Source organism: Callithrix jacchus, chromosome 13, assembly GCF_049354715.1.
Source record: "Callithrix jacchus isolate 240 chromosome 13, calJac240_pri, whole genome shotgun sequence".
Lineage (NCBI taxonomy): Eukaryota > Metazoa > Chordata > Mammalia > Primates > Cebidae > Callithrix > Callithrix jacchus.
In genome coordinates, this window is record NC_133514.1 from 23,091,063 (window position 1) to 23,113,731 (window position 22,669).

A 22,669-nucleotide genomic window follows, 5' to 3' on the forward strand; every position below is an offset into this window, starting at 1 on the left:
TGGCTTTAAAAACCTCTTTTGCAGGCCGGGCGCGGTGGCTCACGCCTGTAATCCCAGCACTTTGGGAGGCCGAGGCAGGTGGATCATGAGGTCAAGAGATGGAGACCATCCTGGTCAATGTGGTGAAACCCCGTCTCTACTAAAAATACAAAAATTAGCTGGGCATGGTGGCATGTGCCTGTAGTCCCAGCTACTCGGGAGGCTGAGGCAGGAGAATTGCTTGAACCCAGGAGGCGGAGGTTGTGGTGAGCTGAGATTGTGCCATTGCACTCCAGTCTGGGTAGCAACAGTGAAACTCTGTCTCAAAAAAAAAAAAAAAAAAAAAATATATATATATATATATACACACACACACACACACACATATATTAAAATATATTACAATTTAAAATATATATATAATAATTAAAAACTTTTTTTTGTACTTTAGGTTCTACTGTACATGTACAGATCATGCAGGATTGTTACAGAGGTACACACATGGCAATGTGGTTTGCTGCCTCCATTCCCCTGTCACCTACATCTGGCATTTCTCCCCATGTTATCCCTCCTCAACCTCCCCACCCCCTACCTGGGTCCCCCAACAGACCCCAGTGTGTGATGCTCCCCTCCCTGTGTCCATGTGTTCTCATTGTTCAACTCCCGCCTATGAGTAAGAACATGCGGTGTTTGATTTTCTGTTCTTTTGTCAGTTTGCTGAGAATTATGGTTTCCAGAGTCATCCATGTCCCTACAAAGGACACGAACTCATTGTTTTTTATGGCTGCATAGTATTCCATGGTGTATATGTGCCACATTTTCCTCGTCCAGTCTATTGTCAACAGGCATTTGTGTTGGTTCCAAGTCTTAGCTATTGTAAACAGTGCCACCATGAACATACATGTGCATGTGTCTTTATAACAGAATGACTTATAATCCTTTTGGTATATACCGAGTAATGGGATTGCTGGGTCCTTGAATCGCTACACTGTCTTCCACAATGGTCGAACTAGTTTACACTCCCACCAACAGTATAAAAGTATTCCTATTTTCCCACATCCTCTCCAGCATCTGTTGTCTCCAGACTTTTTAATGATCGCCATTCTAACTGGCATGAGGTGGTATGTCAATGTGGTTTTTATTTGCATTTCTCTTATAATCAGTGATGATGAGCATTTATTCATATGTTTGTTGGCATCATATATGTCTTCTTTTGAAAAGTGTTCATATCCTTCACCTACTTTTGGATGGGTTTTTTTTTCTTGTAAATCTGTTTTAGTTTTTTGTAGATTCTGGATATTAGCCCTTTATCAGATGGGCAGATTGCAAAAATTTTTTCCCATTCTGTTGGTTGCCAGTTCACTCTAATGATTGTCTCTTTTGCTGTACAGAAGCTCTGGAGGTTAGTTAGATCCCATTTGTCTATTTTGGCTTTTGTTGCCAATGCTTTTGGTGTTTTAGTCATCAAGTCCTTCCCTATGCCTATGTCCTGAATGCATTTGCTTAGGTTTTCTTCAAGGGTTTTTTTTTTTTGAGATGGAGTTTCACTCTTGTTACCCAGGCTGGAGTGCAATGGCATGATCTCGGCTTACCACAATCTCCACCTCCTGGGTTCAGGCAATTCTCCTGCCTCAGCCTCCTGAGTAGCTGGGATTATAGGCACCTGCCACCATGCCCAGCTAATTTTTTTGTATTTTTTTTTAGTAGAGACGGGGTTTCACCATGTTGACCAGGATGGTCTCGATCTGTTGACCTCGTGATCCACCCGCCTCAGCCTCCCAAAGTGCTGGGATTACAGGCTTGAGCCACCGCGCCTGGCCTTCTTCAAGGGTTTTTATGGTGTTAGGTCTTATGTTTAAGTCTTTAATCCATCTGGAGTTAATTTTAGTGTAAGGTATCAGGAAGGGGTCCAATTTCTGCTTTCTGCATACTGTGAGCCAGTTTTCCCAACACCATTTATTAAACAGGGAATCTTTTCTCCATTGCTTGTTTTTGTCAGGTTTGTCAAAGAACAGATGGTTGTAGATGTGTGGCATTGCCTCCAGGGCTTCTGTTCTGTTTCATTGGTCTATATCTCTGTTTTGGTATGAGTACCATGCTGTTGTGATTACTGTAGCCTTGCAGTATGGTTTGAAATCAGGTAATGTGATGCCTCCATCTTTTTTTTTTTTTTTTTTGCTTAGGATTGTCTTGGTTCTGTGGGCTCTCTTTCGGTTTCATATGAAGTTTAAGGTGATTTTTTCCAGTTCTGTGGAGAAGGTCTCTGGTAGCTTGATGGGGATAGCATTGAATCTATAAGTTACTTTGGGCAGTATGGCCATTTTCACTATACTGATTCTTTCCAACCATGAGCATGGAATGTTTATCCATCTGTTTGTGTCCTCTCTTATTTCATTGAGCAGTGGTTTGTAGTTCTCCTTGAAGAGGTCCTATACTTTGTTAGTTGTATTCCTAGGTATTTTATTCTCTTTGTAGCAATTGTGAATGGGAGTTTGCTCATGATTTGGCTCTCTGTTAGTCTGTTATTGGTGTATAGAGATGCTTGTGATTTCTGCACATTGATTTTGTATCCTGAGACTTTGCTGAAGTTGCTTATCACTTTAAGGAGATTTGGGGCTGAGATGATAGAGTCTTCTAAATAAACAGTCATGTCGTCTGCAAATAGAGACAGTTTGACTTCCTCTTTTCCTAATTGAATATGCTTTATTTTTTTTCTTGCCTAATTGCTCTGGCTACAACTTTCAATACTATATTGAATAGGAGTGGTGAGAGAGGGCATCCTTGTCTAGTGCCAGATTTCAAAGGGAATGCTTCCAGTTTTCACCCATTCAGTATGATATTGGCTGTAGGTTTGTCATAAATAGCTTTTATTGTTTTGAGATATGTTCCTTTGATACCTAGTTTACTGAGAGTTTTTAGCATAAGGTGCTGTTGAATTTTGTTGAAGGCCTTTTCTGCAACTATTGAGATAATTGTGGTTTTTGTCTTTGCTTCTGTTTATGTGGTGGATTATGTTTATAGACTTGCATATGTTGAACCAGCCTTGTATCCCTGGAATGAAGCCTACTTGAATGTGATGGATAAGCTTTTTGATGTGCTGTTGTAATCAGTTTGCCAGTATTTTATTGAAGATTTTTGCATCAATGTTTGTCATGGATATTGGACTGAAGTTTGTTGTTGTTGAGTCTCTGCTGGGTTTTAGTATCAGGATGATGATATTCTCATAAAATGATTTGGAAAGGATTCCCTCTTTTTGTATTGTTTGGAATAGTTTCAGAAGGAATGGTACCAGCTCCTCTTTGTACATCTGGTAGAATTCAGCTGTGAACCCGCCTGGACCTGGACTTTCTTTGGTTAGTAGGCTATTAATTGCTGCTTCAACTTCAGTCCTTGTTATTGGTCTATTCAAGGTTTCAGTTTCTTCCTGTTTTAGGCTTGGGAGGGTGCAAGTGTCCAGGAATTTATCAATTTCTTCCATGTTTACTGGTTTATGTGCATAGAGTTGTTTGTAGGAATCTCTGATTGTAGTCCGTATTTCTATGGAATCAGTGACGATATCCCCTTTATCATTTTTTATTGCATCTATTTGATTCTTCTCCCTTTTCTTTTTTATTAGTCTGGCTAGTGGTCTATCTTGTTGATCTTTTCAGAAAACCAGGTCCTGGATTTATTGATTTTTTGAAGGGTTTTTTTGTTTTTTTTTTTTTTGTCTCTATCTCCTTCAGTTCTGCTCTGATCTTAGTTATTTCTTGTCTTCTGCTAGCTTTTGAGTTTGTTTAATCTTTCTCCTTTAGCTCTTTCAATTCTGATGATAGGGTGTCAATTTTAGATCTTTCCTCACTTCTCATGTGGCCATTTATTGCTATAAATTTCCCTCTAGACACTGCTTTAAATGTGTCCCAGAGATTCTGGTACACTGTGTCTTCATTCTCATTGGTGTCAAAGAACATCGTTATTTCTGCCTTCATTTCATTGTTTATCCAGTCAACATTCAGGAGTCAGTTGTTCAATGTCCATGAAGCTGTGCAGTTCTGAGTGGTTTCTTAATTTTCAGTTCTAATTGATTGCCCTGTGGTCTGAGAGACTGTTTGTTATGATTTCCATTCTTTTGCATTTGCTGAGGAGTGATTTACTTCCAATTATGTGGTCAATTTTAGAGTAGGTGCAAAGCAGTGCTGAGAAGAAAGTATATTCTGTGGATTTGGAGTGGAGATTTCTGTAAATGTTTATTAGGTCTGCTTGGTCCAGATCTGAGTACAAGACCTGGATATCCTTGTTAATTTTCTGTCTTGTTGATCTGTCTAATATTGACAGTAGAGTGTTAAAGTCTCCCCCTATTATTGTGTGGTAGTCAAAGTCTAAGTCCTATTGTGTAGGTCATTAGGAACTTGCTTTATGTACCTGGTTGCTCTTTCATTGGGTGCATATATATTTAGGATCATTTGCTCTTCTTGATGCATTGATCCTTTTACCATTATGTAATGCTCTTATTTGTCTCTTTTGACTTTGTTGGTTTAAAGTCCATTTTATCAGAGACTAGGATTGCAACTCCTGCTCTTTTTTTTTCTTTCCATTTGCTTGATAATTATTCCTCCATCCCTTTATTTTGAGCCTGTGTGTGTCCTTGCACATGAGATGGGTTTCCTGAATACAGCACACTGATGGGTCTCGACTTTTTATACAGTTTGCCAGTCTGTGTCTTTTGATTGAGGCATTTAGCCAATTTACATTTAAGGTTAATATTGTTATGGTGTGAATTTGGTCCTTCCATTTTGATGCTAGCTGGATGTTTTGCCCATTAGTTGATGCATTTTTTTCATTGTGTCAATGGTCTTACCATTTGGTATGTTTTTGGAGTGGCTGGTACTAGTTGTTCCTTTCCTTGTTTAATGCTTATTTCAGGAGCTCTTGTAAGGCAAGCCTGGTGGTGAAGAAATCTCTGAGCAATTGCTTGTCCATAAAGGATTTTCTTTCTCCTTCACTTATGAAGCTTAGTTTGGCTGGATATGAAATTCTAGGTTGAAAGTTCTTTTCTTTAAGGATGTTGAATATTGGCCCCCACTCTCTTCAGGCTTATAGGGTTTCTGCTGAGAGATCTGCTGTGAGTCTGATGGGTTTCCCTTTGTGGGTAACCTGACCTTTCTCTCTGGCTGCCCTTAGCATTTTTTCCTTCATTTCAACCCTGGTGAATCTGACAATTATGTGCCTTGGGGTTGCTCTTCTTGAGGAATATCTTTGTGGTGTTCTCTTTATTTCCTAGACTTGAATATTGGCCTGCCTTGTTAGGTTGGGGAAGTTCTCTTGGATAATTTACTGAAGAGTGTTTTCCAGCTTGGATTCATTCTCTCTGTCACATTCAGGTACACCTATCAAACGTAGATTAGGTCTTTTCACATTATCCCATATTTCTTGGAGGCTTTGTTCATTTCTTTTCACTCTTTTTTCTCTATTCTTGCCTTCTCCTTTTATTTCATTGACTTGATCTTCAATCTCTGATATCCTGTCTTCTGCTTGGTCAATTTGGCTAATGAAATTTGTATATGCTTTGCGAAGTTCTTGTGCTGTGTTTTTCAGCTCCATCAAGTTGTTTATATTCTTCTCTAAGCTGTTTATTCTAGTTAGCCTCTGATCTAACCTTTTTTCTAGGTTCTTAGTTTCTTTGCAGTGGGTTAGCACAGGTTCTTTTAGCTCCAAGAAGTCTGTTATTACCCACTTTCTGAAGCTTGTTTCTGTCACTTCATCAGATTCATTCTCCATCCATTTTTGATCTCCAGCTGGTGGGGAGTTGTGATCCTTTGGAGGAGAGTTGTTCTGTTTTTGGTGTTTTCATCCTTTTTGCACTGGTTTCTTTCCATCTTAGTGGCCTTATCTACCTGTGGTCTTTGTAGTTGGTGACTTTCAGATGCAGTCTCTGACTGGATGTCCTTTTTGTTGATGATGAAGTTTTTTCTTTCTTTTTCTTAGTTTTCATTTTAACAGGCCCCTCTGCTGCAGGACTACTGGAGGGCCACTCCAGACCCTGCTTGCCTGAGGATCACACATGGGGGCTACAGAACAGTAAGGGTTGCTGCCAGTTTCTTCTGTTAACTTCATCCCAGAAGGGTACCTACCAGATGTCAGCCTGAGCTCTCTTTTATGAAGTGTCTCTTTGGTTATATGGGGTTGGGGAGCTGCTTAAGGAGATAGTTTGTCCCTTTTAGGAGCTCAAATCCTGTGCTGGGGGCTCCATTGTTCCATGCAGAGCTGCTGGGCAGGTACCTTTAAGTCTGCTGCAGCAGAACCCATAAACGCCTCTATTCCCAGGTGCTCTGTCCTAGAGAACCTTATAAATAAAGGTCAGCTTTATTTATAAGTTCCTATCATGCTGCTGCCTTTTTTTCATAGATGTCCTGCCCCACACAGAGTAGTCTAGTCACAGTCTGCTAGCAGAGGCATTGCTGAGCTGTCGCAGGCTCTGCCCAGCTGATGTATGAACTGCCTCGGTAGTGGCGGTCTGCCTCAGGAGTGGTGGTCACCCTTCCCCTGACTGAGCTGGTCTGCCCTGGGTCCACCTGCACTTGCTGTGAAACTCTTAATCCAGAGAGTTTCAGATTGCTTGTTTTGTGGGGGTGGTACCTGCCAAGCCAGATCGCCTGACTCCCTGTCTCTGCCTCCCCCTTCAGTTGAATGGGCAGCTCTGTCACCCAGGCATTCCAGGTGCCAGTTGAAACAGCCACCCCTATTTGTGTGAGTTTCTGTGCACCAACCCAGCATGGGCTGAAACCGCTGTGCTGAAAACTCATGGTGCTTTTTAGCCCAGGAATCTCCTGGTCTGTGGGCAGTGAAAATTTGTTTGGAAATGTGGTGGGCACTCATCCTCTGTATTGTTGTTGCTGGGAACTGCACTCTGGAGCTGTTCCTGTTCAGCCATCTTGGATCCTCCTTGCAATTTTGACCTGAGGTATATATTTGTTATTCTGTTTTCTCAATAGATTAAAAGGACAGTTGGGTTAAATTGTGAAAACATTAAAGTTTATCTGCCTCACAAGGCCATGGTAGAAACAATTTAACCCAACTGTCCTTTTAATCTATTGAGTTTGTCTCACAGCTAAAAGTTTTAAATTTTAAATTTTAAAACTTTAAAGTCCTTGTATTGGTCTGTATCATTAGTGCCCTCTCTACATGGCTATCAAATTGCCCTACTCCTAAATCAATAGGCAAAAATACTTTTCAAGTTAATGTGATTTTAGTAATTTTTGGCAAATATAGTTTTAAAAGTATTAATAAAATAGAACCATCATCAGAATTTAGACATTTGTTCTGAATTAATCACTATCTCTGCTAGATGTTTCAAAATATAAAAGTTTTTACTTGTTTAACTTTTCTATAAACTTACGTTCTTAGATATGAAACTTTAGGGTATGAGGAAGCCCAGCTCCAGGCATTTTTCTTTGCCCTGGACTTTGCACTTCATACATAATTTAAAGTGCTACCTCCTAGGATTTTATTAAAATTCAGAATTACTAAGAGCTAACATTACAGTTAAAGTATGTAATGAAAACTACTAGATACATACAAAGTGTATAGAAACAGTATAATGAGTCTTTGATAAAAAGTTACAAAAAGGCATGGAATGTGATTTTTCTTAACGGGAAAGGAATTTTGTCTAAGTACAGGTTTTTAAAGATGGTTTTAAATTAAAAATATGGACAAAACTAAAGGTTTTTGAAGGACTGATCTTGTAAAATGAATTCTGTATGTAAGCCAGCTGGCTAAAAGTTGAAAGGAATTACTTAGTTTTTGTATGAATCAAATATTAAAATAAAAAGCACAGTAATACAGAGCCAGAATCTAGGCCCTTATGTCAAATTATCAGGGGTTTTTTTTTTTGTTGTTGTTGTTTTTGAGACAGAGTTTCGCTCTTGTTACCCAGGCTAGAGTGCAATGGCGCGATCTCGGCTCACCACAACCTCTGCCTCCTGGGTTCAGGCAATTCTCCTGCCTCAGCCTCCTGAGTAGCTGGGATTACAGGCACGCGCCACCGTGCCCAGCTAATTTTTTGTATTTTTAGTAGAGACGGGGTTTCACCATGTTGACCAGGATGGTCTCGATCTCTTGACCTCGTGATCCACCCGCCTCGGCCTCCCAAAGTGCTGGGATTACAGGCTTGAGCCACCGTGCCCGGCCTATTATCAGGGTTTTATTTGAACATTAATCTGCTCTTTTATAGAAAATTATAAAATGTTGTAAAAGATGTATAAAAATCTTTCCTTGTGTTACAACTATTTAAAATTAAATAGATTTGTTTACAAGATTTTATTAATGTTAACTTTAGCATCAATATGCTATGCAATGGTAAAATTTAGATCTCTCTTGAAAAAGATTTTCTTTTAATATTAAGAGAGAGTGAAAGATTTTTGCTTACCTTTTGAGAAAACTGCAAAAAAGCAGGAATTGAGGAAAGAGAGAAAAATTTAGTTGGCTGTCTTTATTAGGTCTTATTGTTTGTGAAAGTGAGTCTTCTCTCTCAAAGAGTGAAGGTTTTTACTTTTTGAAATCTTTTGAGTTATCACTTTGCCTAAATGAATGACTTATTTCACAATGACCCATTTGGTGATTATAATTTGTTTTTCCATTGCTATGTCTGTCTTTATCTAAATACCTCTAATCCAAATGGCTCCAAAGCTATTACCTTGGCTTTTAATATGTGAAACTTGTTTTAAGTTTCAAAGTGGGGACTGAAGAAAATCAAACTTTCCAAAATCAAATTCTAAATTCATTCTTATTGACCTCATTATCTTAAATCCCCTGAAGCCAAAAATGGACGCATTTTAGTGTATTTGGCATGTTAAAATCATATAGGAAACATTGTCAAATACGAAATGGTGTTTAACTTTATTTGGGTTACATTTATGTAAACCTGTTACTAGTATGTTTTTCAAAATCGTATGATATTCCTGTGAGTCTGATGTCTTCACATATGTCATCAGTAGTATTTATAATTATTATGTTAAATTGTTATATGCCACAGAAATAACCAAATTTCCTTGTCAAGTATGTTCTTGACCCTGGCTGTCCTAAGACTTCTGTCACAGTTGTTCTACTTTGATCTTCTTAAAAACATGGTTTGCAATTAGCTATACAACTCTAAGGGGTGCTCTCAAATAAAGCTTTATGATAATTTTGGAGATTGTGCCACTGGAATAAAGAAAAACTCCCAGGACTCTCAGGGAGTTTATATGTTCATGAGCACAGCTGACCCAATATCCAACAGAACAGGAGTTAATTACATGTACTGAACTAATAGAAGACTGAAATAATCTTTTTATGGCTTTTGTTGAAACATTGCTACTTTTGTTTATTTTGTTTTTCAGAGTCAAGAAATTTTTTTCTTTTTAGATATTTACAGCTATTAATATTTGTGTGCAGTATACTCTTGTGAGCAAAATTTGAAGCATATTTCCTTCTATTTGCCCAATTTCTCTGAAATTTGGAAACTCTTAGTGATTATCACTAATTTATGGGAATATAATCATTTGCATAAATTCAATTAGACTCTGTTTTCTTTTGTAACGGGACACAAGTGTAGACACAAGTCAAAGATTTGACTGGAATGGCAGCTTTTTAAGATTGACTTTAAAGCTGATAGTAGCCCTGTGGATGAAACTAGTCTTGCACCTTGTCTATGCAGTTCCTTTACAGGTTTCTGGCCTGTAATAGGTAAAGAAGGTCACATTCTGACAGGCCCAGGAACCCCAGGTTATTTTTGACCTTGAGAGAGAATTCATTCAATTCATACAGGTATCTGTAGAAACAGATAAATCCTTGGTTGAGCTTTTAAGATACTTTTAAGAGGTCTAATCTGAGATTCCTTATAAAAAAGAATGTTCTGGCAAAGTCAATTTTTTAAAAGAAGCCTATATAGTAAATAATTATTCTTGCTGCATGTTATGCAAATAATCAGACCAAGTACAGTAACAAACCATATTCTGCAAATAAATCAGTTCTATGTCTTTCATAAAACTGAAGAATTGGAAGCAGAAAATTATGTTTCAAAAACTACAGTATATCTTTTATTATCTTCTGGCCCTGTCCATTGTTTTTTCATTTCTTATTATTTTTTACAATTTAGACCAAATCCTGAATTTTTTTTCTGGCTACAAGCCTCCAGAATAACACTTCCAATTTTTTCCCCCATTTTTCTTACTTGAATTCACTACAAATTAAAACTGTGGTTTTCTCAAAATCCTGCAAACTAAGGAGAGAATAACAGTAACTTACAGACAACCTTCATTGCATGCCTGCTGATGCAAATTCCTTCTCAGAAAGTTCACTTGAACACCTGGTTTGAACTTCCAGGGAAATCTGGACGATTGCCACTGTAATATGATGATGCCTCAGAGAATCTAGAAAAGCTAGTCTATAGATAGACTACTCCAGATATTAACCTTTATTTTTTTTTCTGTTTCTATAGAAATGCCTCCTACTAGAAATCTGATTGCCTACATTACATCTAGAGGTCTAAACCATTTGCAATGCCACCTCCTGGAATGGGAGATAGGTATTTAACTGAGCTGATCTCGCCTCAAAACTAAGAGTTGCCTAAAGAAGATATGGAATGATATATTTAAATTTGCTCATTTATATATATCCCAATTTGTTTTTCCACTGCTGTGTCTGTCTCTATCTAAATACCTCTAACCCAAATCTCTCCAAAGCTATTACCTTGGCTTTTAGTATGTGAAACTTGTTTTAGGTTTCAAAGTGGGGACTGAAGAAAATAAAAATATTTTACCATCAAATATATTTCTTTGACACAGTTTAAGATGGTTGCCACTGGCCAACAAGCAGAAGTGGCTTTTCAAAGCTATCCTAATTGAGGAAAAATTGCATCTGTGGACAGTCTCCATTAATGCAGCCATGCTCTCCACCCTTTCTATGCCTTTCCCAGGAACCAGGAGAGATTGAGAGTCTGACGTCTTTAATGATCTGAAAAGAAACATTTACCATCTATTCTTTCAGCAAAAAGGTTTATCTACACCATTAGACCACTTCTGCTACCCAAGCCTCTTCTTCCTTTCTCTCCTAACATATGCTGCCACTAAAACTCATTTACCTGTTTCTGGCCATGCTTTGAGTCTCCACTCTATACTGTGGCCTTGCAATTATACATGAGTTTCTGTAACTTATTGGGAAGTTGGGTCTTCACTCTCAAGTTTCCCAAGTGTGATGGGTAATATTGAGTGTCAAACTTGATTGGATTGAAGGATACAAAGTATTGTTCCTGGATATGTCTCTCAGGGTGCTGCCAAATGAAATCAACGTTTGAGTCAGTGGACTGGGAAAGGCAGACCCAGCCTCAATCTGGGTGGGCACCATCTAATCAGCTGCCAGCATGGCCAGAATAAAAGCAGGCAGAAGAATGTGGAAAGACTAGACTAAGAAAGGCTTAGTCTTCCAGCCTACATCTTTCTCTGGGCTGCATGCTTCCTGGCCTCTAACATCAAACTCTTAAGTTCTTCAGCTTTTGGACTCTTGGGACTTTGACCACAGACTGAAGGCTGCATTACTGGCTTCCCTACCTTTGAGGTTTGGGGATTCAGACTAGCTTCCTTGTTCCTCAGCTTGCAGACGGCCTACTGTGGGACTTCACCTTGTGACTGTATAAGTCAATACTCCTTAATAAATTCCCATTTATATATACATCTATCCTAGTAGTTCTGGCCCTCTAGAGAACACTGGCTAATATGCCATGTTTACACATTAAATAAATTTGTATTCCCTTTCCCCTATTAATATGTCACATGTCAGTGACGTTTAGTGAAGCTTTAGAAGGGCCAACTGCCTATGGTCCCCACATAAGGTATACACTGGTTCTGTCTGAAAATCTGAGATATCTTAAGGTAGGAGAGCTTACAGGGCATAGTTGATTCAAATATTTTCTGATTGGCAATTGGTTGAAAGTTAAGCTTTGTCTAAAGACTTCCAGTCAGTACAAAGAAATGCCTGAGTTAAGATAAAGGGACCTATGGGAACCATGTTCATGTTATGTAGAGGAAACCTCCAGCTAGCAGCCTTAGAGAAAACAGATGGTAAATCTCTCTTTTCAGATTTTTAAGGTGTCAGACTCTCATTTAATCTCTCCTCAATCAAAGCAGAGCCAGAAACAGACAAATTTCCCCTATGAAAGATGGCTTTGCAAGACCATTTCAATATATGTCAAAGAAATATATTTTTGGATTAAATATATTGATTTCCTTCAGGGTCTGCTAACATCCTGTGATGCTAAACCAGAGTCAGATTGGAATTTGGTATTTTATTCCCACAAAGAGTCCATTTTGCCAGTCTTACGATTACAATTTCAACGTTAATGCTGGTCAGTTGTGCCTAAACTCCAAAACAGAGTGGGTATAATGAGGTGTGTCAGACCTCCCTTTCCATTATGGCCTGGAATTTTGTTTTCCAGATTTCTCTGGGGTCCCCTAGGACAAGAGGGGATTCATTCAGTCACTAGGGGGACTAGATTTTATTTTTGGTTTATACCCCAGTTTTGAAGTACACTGCAAATTACTTTCAAAGTTCTACTTACTTTGGCCAGCAACCAAGAACCAAGCTGAATGCAATCCTCTCGCTTCCAAGGTCTGTAATAAAGTGCTCTCCTTTCCACAGTCTGCAAGGGAAGTGATCTCACTGGAATTCCATACCCCCTTGACCCCAGGGTCTAGTTACCATCATCTCAGGGATCTCTGGGAAAAGTAGTTGCAGAGCCTCAGGCTGCCTCTGTCAATCTGTTACACAAATCTTTTTATTAAACAAGGTGTAGAGAATTATATTATCTGCTGATATCCATGCCACAGGCTAGGAGAGCTGTGCCCTTGTATTTCACCTAGTTCCTGCTCTGATGGAAGTCTGATGCCAGAATTCCCATGTGTAATATAGAAGATGAGAGCTTAAAACAGGTTCAGGAAAAGCAGAACCAATAACTTAGAAGAGGCAGAAGAGGAAGATGAAAGGTTTTAGTCACACTTTCAGTTTATGGCATTTTTTTTTCAATTCCTATAAGGCCTCTCTTTTTCTTCTGTCTCTTTTCATCTCATCCTCACTCTCATTCACTTCTCTACCCAAAGGTACCACATAATGTAACTGAAATAACTCGATGCATGTGGTGTAAGTGCTACATGTATCATATGGCTTTGTTTCTGCTTTTTTATTTACATTGATATTAATTTTTTATTTACATTAATATTAATATAAAAATTAACATTTATGTATAATTTTTTGACACATAACAGTTGTACATATTTATTTGGTAGAGTGTGATATTCTGATACATGCCTACATTGTGTAAAGATCAAATTATGATATTAGTCTATTTATCACCTCAAACATTTATCATTGCTTTGTCATGAGAACATTCAAAATCCTTCCTTCTAGCTTTTTTTTTTCTAGCTTCCCTACCTGCTTTTCTCTCCAGTCTGTGGTAACAACTCAACTTTCTACTACTCTACTTTATCCTACTCTTAACTTCTATGAAATCAATTATTTTTATATTCCACATGAGTGAGATCTGCAGTCTTCATTATGTAATTGTTGCCTTTAGCACCTAGGGTTCTATTACATGCCTCTGCTGTCCTGCCATATGAACTTGGGACTCTCTGTCAGAAGGCTTTGTTTTGGCCTGTGCTTTGGCAGATGGACTACAAATTAATGCACCTGGGACCATGACTCAACCCAGATGATGAGAATTGGAGACTATCCTTGTGTTCTACATGCTAAGATGAGATTACTCTTAGTCATATACAAAACTGCCTCCTGGTGTTGTCCAGAAGGATTATGCTTCCTTTCTTCATGGGCAACCTGCCAAAAAAATGCACCTTTTTATTGATTCTCAAGCTGCCCTGGTTTCACTGTTCCACTCCCACACTAGTGCTTCCTTAAATCATCTCCTAAATCAAAATAAGCCACTGGAATGCAAATCCTTTCCTTGGGCCTGGTTTTAGAGAAACCCAACCTAGGTTTCTGTAACTTACCGGTTCCACTTGTGAAGGACATTTGATTGCCTCCCACTCTTGGTTATTATAAACACTGATGTGGTGAATGCCTTTCTAAACATCCCCTGTAGATTAGCAGAGCATCATTGGGATGTATTTATCAGGAATGGGATCTGCGGAGGAGCAGAGCATAAATATACTTTATTTTTCTTTTGTTACTGCCAAATTTCTGTCCTTTTGTGTGTAATTCCTCATATCCTGATTGACACTTGGTGTTAGCCACCTTCAAATGTTTGATGGTGTTATATATTTAAGATGATACCTCAGTGTTCTTTTCATTTTCATTTCTCTTTAGTTCCAGTGAATATGGGTGGATAGGTTCTTCACATACCTATTGACCCTTCACATTTCTATTTGTGAATTAAATGGCAAGGTTTTAAGAAAGTACTCTTTCTGCCAAATTAGTCAGGACACACAGGTGAAGAGAGATGGATTAAAATTCAGATCTTGCTAGAAAATCTTTGGCCAAGGTAGCGTGGGATAGGGGCAGAGGAAATAATCCCAGCATGTGGGACTGTGGTCTGGACCATATTTGACCATATGGGAGAGGAGTTTTCAATGGATTGTCGTCATTTTTCCCTTGATTTTTGGATACTTGACACTTAGAATTAAAATGTTACAATCCAGATGAGCATATGTATAATTCTGAGATGGCCTATAATTATTGTCAGTCTGACAGAGATCCTTGAAGATGTCCAGCAAGAACCACCATGGAAAACTATGAGATCGGGAGACTTGTGACTAAGGGAGAGTAAGACCAAAGTCAAGGATCTTGGGCAAAACACCTGAGGTTAGGGGTTTGAGATGTCAGAAAGCCTAGCAATATCCTACAGCCTCCCACAGGGTGGTCACCTAGACTTTCAAGCCAAAATTTGACTACATCAAAGTTTTACATGTGTAAAAAGAGCAGAATTGGGATTATCCCTCCCATCTTCTCATGAATGAGAAAACTAAAGTAAAAATAAATCTCAGATGCACGATAGAATTGAAATCACAGAGCAAAGTGCTGTCCTGAAAAATGGAGGGACAGTTAAAGACAGACAGTCACAATTTATTCCCAATTCTAGGAACTAAACCCAGGCTAGAAGACCAGGTTTAGAAGACCACAGATGAAGCCAGTGTTTTTACGAATGTACAAACATGTAATAATTCATTAATTGTTGAGACCCCATGTAGACAAGCTTGAGAGTTTAAAACTCCTGGGTACTTAGTCTCAGGTGGTCTTCACGCACATGTGTTTTACCTCCAGGATCCCCACCAAGTTCTCACTGTGAACACTGGAGAATAGTCTTTTCATGCTCCTAGCAGACGGCAGAGAAAAATAACCATTGTGATGCAAGCCCACAGCATTCTGGGCCCCCTTCCCTCAAGGGATATTACGAGAGCCCAACTGAAGTGAGATAAGAGAAATGTTCAACTCCAACCCCCTCTAGCATTCCTGTCTCACCAAAGTGGAGGGAATAGGGCATGGATGCTGAGAAGCACTTTCGAAGGTCACATCCCAGGGCATATGCTCACTAGAAGATAGCGACTTAATCAAAGGACTGTAGAATGGTTCTCTTTCCCCCATACATTAAAACCACTGAGACTGCAGGAGAAAATCCAGGGCCAGGACAATGCCAAGAAGCTGAGGCCAACTGCTTTGGGGGGGAAGAAAAAGGAGGGGGGGGTCAGACGTGGTGGCTCACGCCTGTAATCCCAGCACTTTGGGAGGCCAAGGCGGGCGGATCACGAGGTCAAGAGATCAAGACCATCCTGGCCAACACTGTGAAACCCCGTCTCTACTAAAATATAAAAAATTAGTTGGGCGTGGTGGCGCGCATCTGTAGTCCCACCTGCTTGGGAGGTTGAGGCAGGAGAATTGCTTGAACCCGGGAGGCGGAGGTTGCAGTGAGCAGAGATCGCACCACTGCACTCCAGCCTGGCGCCTGGCGACAGAACAAGACTCTGTCTCAAAAAAAAAGGAGACAGGAAGCGAAAGTGCTGTGGCAAAAGACAAGGCAGCAAAGGCCAAGGCCAACCCCGAGGTGGCCAACGAGCCACAGGAGCTGTCGAGGCTGGTCGTCCACAAGATGGAGGTAAGTGAGCCCGAGTCGGCCAGCAAGGCGCAAAGAGGAGGAAGAAGCAGGAGGTGAAATGGAGCCTCGTGCAGCCAAAAGGGAGGAAGCCTGGGCGCTGTTGAACTCCTGCAGGCGGCAGAGCCGGGGAAGCGCTGCGAGGCCCGGAAGACCGGAAGGCGCGGGAGCTGGAGGCCGACGTGAAGCGGAAGTAGACAGACCTGCCGAACCAAGCGGAGGATGCGACAATCCGGACACGCAGTACCTGCTGCAGTGGGAGGCCTGAGGCGCGGTAGGAGGCCTGAGGTGCAAGCAGGAGGAGCGCGGGGCGGACGAGGTGGAGAAGAAGCTGCGGCGCCAGAACTTGCGCGGGAATAAGGCGGTCAGCGGCCCCCGCGCTCCGTGCACTGGCTTGCCAGAAGCTTCCGATCCCGTCCAGGACCTGGAGTGCGCCGGCCTCGTGGGGGCGCCCGAGGGCTGCCCGCCCGTGCCCAGCGTGTTCCTGGCCTGGACCTTTCCCACCTCGGACTGCTGTCTCTGTGCTGCCGCTCGAGGAGCCCCTCAGAGTCTTTGTATGATGCCGGCTCCTCCTCCCGGAGTTCCGTAGAACTCGGCTTTTCCATGTGAAAGGGACAGTCTTGCTCACCTGAGTTGTGAGGCTCAGATCAGGCACGCGGAAAAGAATGTTTCAGCATCGTCCTTGAAGACAGGGCGCAGGTCCTTCAGACCCCAGGGAGAGAGTGAACCAGATCCAGCCCTCCAGTCTTCTCGGTGAGGCCCGAGCGCTTCCCAGAGGGTTTGCAGAGTCAGGGAAGAGGAACGTTGGTAGGGTGGGTGGAAGGAGTTTGGGGTGAGACAGTCACTGCCCCTTCTTCTCCTGCCTGTGTTCACAGGGGTCACAGGACAGGAAGAGAATGTCCTTTGCTGATTGTCTGCATTAGTCCAAAACTCACTGGAAGGGAGGAAAAACCTGGTGTGGGGTGCATGGGCACCTGGCATTTGGGAGAAGCTGGAGCCCATCCAGGCGCCTTGTGTCCAAGATAGAACACTATGACCTTTTCCACTCTCTTGGCTTCTGCCAGTTTGGGTCTCATTCTTTTCTCTTCCTTAGTAGCCCCAGGTAGCATTTCACAGCTCAAAATGTAAAGGTTGGAAGGGACCTGTACCTTTTCAGAGGTCCGTGGATTTGAGTTGGGCTACATGGCCTCCTCTGAGCCAGTTGTTGGCTCCAGCTGTGGGCAGTAACTGACATGCCTCACTAACCTCCTGGAGTCAGGGAGGAGAAGATTCCTGGCAGAGGGTGGAGTAGGGTGGGGGTAGAGGGAGGTTTGCTGTTACCTAATGAGAGGGGTAGGGATGAGGACAGATAGCAGATGTCAGACGGCTTCTGTCCCAGGTGAGGGCTTGGTTGCAGAAATGATCCAATGTGGCTGGTGTTTTCTAAGGGTCTTGGAGTGAGGAAATCACACTTACTGAGCAGCTGTTCAGACATGAAACTGCTCACTCCTTAAATATTTAATAAAATGGGTATTTTCCCATGGTACACAATTTAAAAAGTACAAGAGTAAACAGACTTCTAATTGGCAATATAGCATGCTGGATGTTCTCCATCTCCTCTCTGGTATGGCTGAACTGAACATGATATATAGAATTTTTTTTTTTTTTTTTGAGACGGAGTTTCGCTCTTATTACCCAGGCTGGAGTGCAATGGCGCAATCTCGGCTCACCGCAACCTCCGCCTCCCGGGTTCAGGCAATTCTCCTGCCTCGGCCTCCTGAGTAGCTGGGATTACAGGCACGCGCCACCATGCCCAGCTAATTTTTTGTATTTTTAGTAGAGACGGGGTTTCATCATGTTGACCAGGATGGTCTCGATCTCTTGACCTCGTGATCCACCCGCCTCAGCCTCCCAAAGTGCTGGGATTACAGGCTTGAGCCACCGCGCCCGGCCCTTTTTTTTTTTTTTTTTTTTTTAACTAATGACTGGGTTGGTGGGAAATGAAGAGATGACTGGGCCAAGATTTTCCTGGCTTGGTGAAAGAGAACAATCTTGAGATCTGGGAAAGCTGTGGCAGCCATGGAGGTGCATGTCTTAATCTTTTTTGAGAAATAACTGGCCGTTCAGCTGTAAGGAGCGTAGACTGTTGACATTCCAGACCATTGCCTTCTGCATCTGCCTCAGCCATTGAGCTAAGGCCATACACTGCTTGGGTGGACTCTACCCAGTGACTTTGCACTCCTTTAATAGGCAGACTGCTCCAGGGTTCCCCAATGAATTGTTTGAGACTGTCCACTCTATATCATGGTCTGAGGCTCTCCTGATACCGTTCTGCTTCCTACACTTGTCTTTCACGGGTGTTAACCTTTGATAGACCTCTTACACTCCTCACTTAGTCTCCAAATCTGTTTGCTGGAGGAATGCAAGTGACACAGAGCTCTCAACAACTTCCAAGTAAGTTTTAAACATGCACCCTGGGGTATATACACATCACTGTAGAAAATAAAGACAGAATCCAGCAATCTTACAAACTTTAGCCAGAGAAGAAAAACAGGTGCCCTGAGAAGGAAGACAGATTGACAGCTGATATCGCAACAACAACAATGAAAGCGGGAAAAATGAAAATTGATGAGAAAACAGGAAGTACAGAATTCAATACCCCTGTAAATATTTTTCACTTTGTGTGTCAGTTGTTAGTCAATTATTTTTCCTTGCAGAAAAAAACCCTTCGTGTCACCCTAGCTCTTAAGAAAATGAAACTTAAGAAGAAGGAAAATGATGTCACAAAGAAATGCTGAGCACAGACGGGGGGGGGGGGGTGTTTTGAATCTGAACATGCCCATTGCATGAAACTGCTCTTTGTTTTGGTAGCCAGCAGCCATCAGTGGCTATTTAAAGTAAATTAAATTGGCCAGGCACAGTGGTTCACACCTGTAATCCCAATACTGTGGGAAGTCAAGGGAGGCAGATCAACTTGAAACCAGGAGTTTGAGACCAGCCTGGCCAACATGGTGAAACCTATCTCCACTAAAAATACAAAAATCAGTTGGATATGGTGGTAGCTGCCTGTAATCACAGCTACTTGGGAGACTGAGGTAGGGAATCACGAACCTGGGAAGCAGAGGTTGCAGTGAGCCAAGATCGCATCACTGCATTCCAGCCAGGGCAAGAAAGCAAAACACCGTCTCAAAATAAATAAAAATCAATTTATTTATCAATTAATAAATTGATTTAATTAAATTAAGTATTCTCTTCCTGGGTTGTATTAGCCACATTTCAAGTGCTCAGTAGCCCTAGTGACTAACATATTGGATAGCACAGATACAGAAAATTTATATATTGAAGAAAGTTATTGGTCAGTGCTGGTATAAAACAATGTTTTGTAATTTGCATGCTTAAAAATCAAACTATATCCAGAATATTGGACAATATGATGTGTAAGTTATAGAAGTGGCTGGAATTGAATTATTCTCAGGTTTTTTATTTGTAAGGAGTAAAAAATAGAATTTAAATTAAATGCATATTCTAAGATAACCACCAAAAGATAGAAACAGTAAAAACTAAAAGGGAAAAACATGGAATAAAGTAGGAAGATCTCAATCCAGCAGGAGGACAGTGAGAAAGAAAGAATAACCTAGGACCTAAGTGAGGTGAATGGAATATTCAAACTTTGATGGAAGAATTAAATCCAAATCTATGGGCAAGCAACATGAATGCAAATTCATTAAACTTACATGAATTTTCATGGTATGTGAATAATAAAGCTGTAAATAAAAGTGTTTTGACTCTCCAAAGAGACGAAGATTGTAATGTACCCAAAAAACTATAAAAATGAACCACCTTGAGATTATAAAATCTTTCTGCATCTTCCAAATAAGTTATAAACTCCGTAAGCTCCAGTATCATCTGTAGCAGGAGTGGCGGGGAACAAACCTCTTGAACACTGAACTGAGGAAGGAAGTGGCTTTTTTATTTGGCTGGGAGCTGCAGGGGACTTCAGCCTCATACACTGAGCTCCCTGAGCTGCAGCTTCTCCCCTTTTATAAGCTTACAGTGCTAAAAGGGAAACTGAGGTGGAACTATGTCACTATCCATTTGCTGGATATCCAACCTTACAATCCTTTGGCTTCATTGATTTGCTAATTCATATGCAATGCAAGCAGGGACCAGCAAGGGAGGGGGCGTACAGAGACATGACAAAGGCAACAAGCTGTTGGTTGGCAGAGGTGCTTCCAGGAGGGAGCCTGGTCTGTAGAGATGTGGGATCTGTAGAGATGTGGGGTCATGAACCAGTGTCAGCCTCCAGCTGGTGGAGATAGCCTTCATTTGCAGCTCTTTCAAGGTTAACAGATAGCAGAGACACTGGGAACTAAAGAGGGAGTCATTTTCCCAGCTCTTTGGTATTTTATTTTATTTTATTTTCCTTCTTCACTCTTCTTCCCATATGGAAGTGGGGGGAAGAGGTGAAATTGAAGGAGGTGAGGGGGTCTCCCCTCTCACATCCACCTTCAGCTGGATGATTAGATGTCAGTTGAGAGATTCCCTCCATACAAAAAGGTGTTGCTCTTTTCTGGTTACTGCTGCACTAGAAGCCACAGGCAGCAGTCTCTGGTGGCACCCTGTACCAGGCAGTGCAGGAAGTCTTGCACGAGAACCAGCATAAGTGCCACAAGTTTTTGAAGATGGTAGAATTGCAGATCTGCTTGAAGAACTATGACCACCAGAAGGACAAATGGTTCTCAGGCTTAAGTCCACTCCTACCCCAAGTTCTTCCTATGTGCCCTGGGAGACCAGCAGCACTGTGATGAGGCCAAGGCCATGAATATCCCCAGCATGGACATGGGAGACAATGAAAAAAACTCAACAAGAATAAGAAACTGGTCAAGAAGCTGGCCGAGAAGTATGATGCATTTTTGGCCTCAGAATCTCTGATCAAGCAGATTCCATGAGTCCTCGGCCCAGGCCTACATAAGGCAGGAGAATGCTTTTCACTGCTTACACACAATAAAAACATGGTGGCCAAAGGGCGTGAGGCAAAGTCTGCAATCAAGTTCCAAATGAAAAAGGTGTGTCTGGTGGTGACTTTGGGCATGTGAAGATGACAGATAACAAGCTTGTGTAAAATATTCACCTGGTTGTCAACTTCCTGGTGTCATTGCTCAAGAAAAACTGGCAGAATGTCTGGGCCTTATATGTCAGAAGCACCATGGGCAAGCCCCAGTGCCAATATTAAAGCACGTTCAAATAAACTCTACTGCTACCAGAAAAAAAAATCTTTATCAAATCTGTTTAATCTTTATACTGTTACATTATGAGGCTTTGACCCCTGGGTACACCTGTCTTATCTAAAAGGAGGCACTTGACTTTCATTGAATCTTAAATGTCAACCCTGGTATCTGGCACTAAATTCAAGTTAACTAAAGCCTCATCTTCAGACCTGGGTGAAGATGACAGTCAAAATAAACTTCTTTCATACAACACTGGGCCAGTTAAATCATAACTACTGATGTAATCATTTTTCCTTCATTTAAATTAATATACTTATTTTTGCCTTAATCCTAGATAATTTAAATTGTCTAGATACCTGTGAGTTTCCTTTTCCTGTTACTGTCAGAGCTAGGCAACGCTTAGGTCCTTTTTGTTTAAAACATTGCTAATTTTATACATTGCTTACAAAATTGGGTAGAACAACAGAGATTACCCTTCTCCTCTCTACCTGATATCTGTGAAATTTAAAAACCATTTAGAATATGCTGGGTCTGTCCCACAGACCCTGGCTGACTGACAGATGAAATGAGTACTCAGATATAGGTATGCAGTGTAGCAGCAGCTAGGGAATGACCTGGTTCTAGTGGCCAAAGTGCAGTCCTGAGAAGCTGGAACTGCTTGCTTTTATTCAGTGCAGGCACAATGCCAAAAACCTGGAGCTAACACAACTTGTAGATAATTAACATTTATTGTTGCCCTTTCAGGAAACATCATGCAGGAACATCCAGATGATCAAAGGTCAGCTACTGGTCAAAATAAGTAAACAAGCCTGTTTAAAATACCTAATGTTCTCACTCATAGGCGGGTGTTGAACAATGAGAACACATGGACACAGGGAGGGGAGCACTACACACTGGGGTCTGTTGGGGGTAATAGGGGAGGGACAGCAGGGGATGGGAGTTGGGGAGAGATAGCATGGGGAGAAATGCCAGATGTAGGTGAAGGGGAGGAAGGCAGCGAATCACACTGCCACGTGTGTACCTATGCAACTATCTTGCGTGTTCTTCACATGTACCCCAAAATCTAAAATGCACTAAAAAAATAAAAATAAAAAAAATAAATTCCCCCACTCTCCCTTGTACCTACTCCTTGCCCTCTGTCTCAGGGTTATAGAAGAGCTGCCTGCAGCTATTCTGCCCCTGGACTCTGCAGAACCTTCCGACTTTTCAGAAGGTTTGTGTCCTTTCCCTATAGTTTTTCCCATCTCTCTGACCTATCCTCCAAAAGAATCCACTGAGCCTGATCTATTTTCATTGCTAATGTTCCACTGCTAAAACTGTGTAAGCACCTTCCCTCTAGGTCTGGGCACTATCACAGAAGAGGTGGGCATGTGAGAAT

At 41.3% G+C, this 22,669-nt stretch overlaps 1 pseudogene; it reads left to right on the forward strand.

Moving 5' to 3' along the window:
• The first annotated feature begins 18,666 nt into the window (after positions 1 to 18,666).
• Positions 18,667 to 22,181, forward strand: LOC100403957 (large ribosomal subunit protein uL1 pseudogene; annotated as a pseudogene).
• The last annotated feature ends 488 nt before the right edge of the window (positions 22,182 to 22,669 follow it).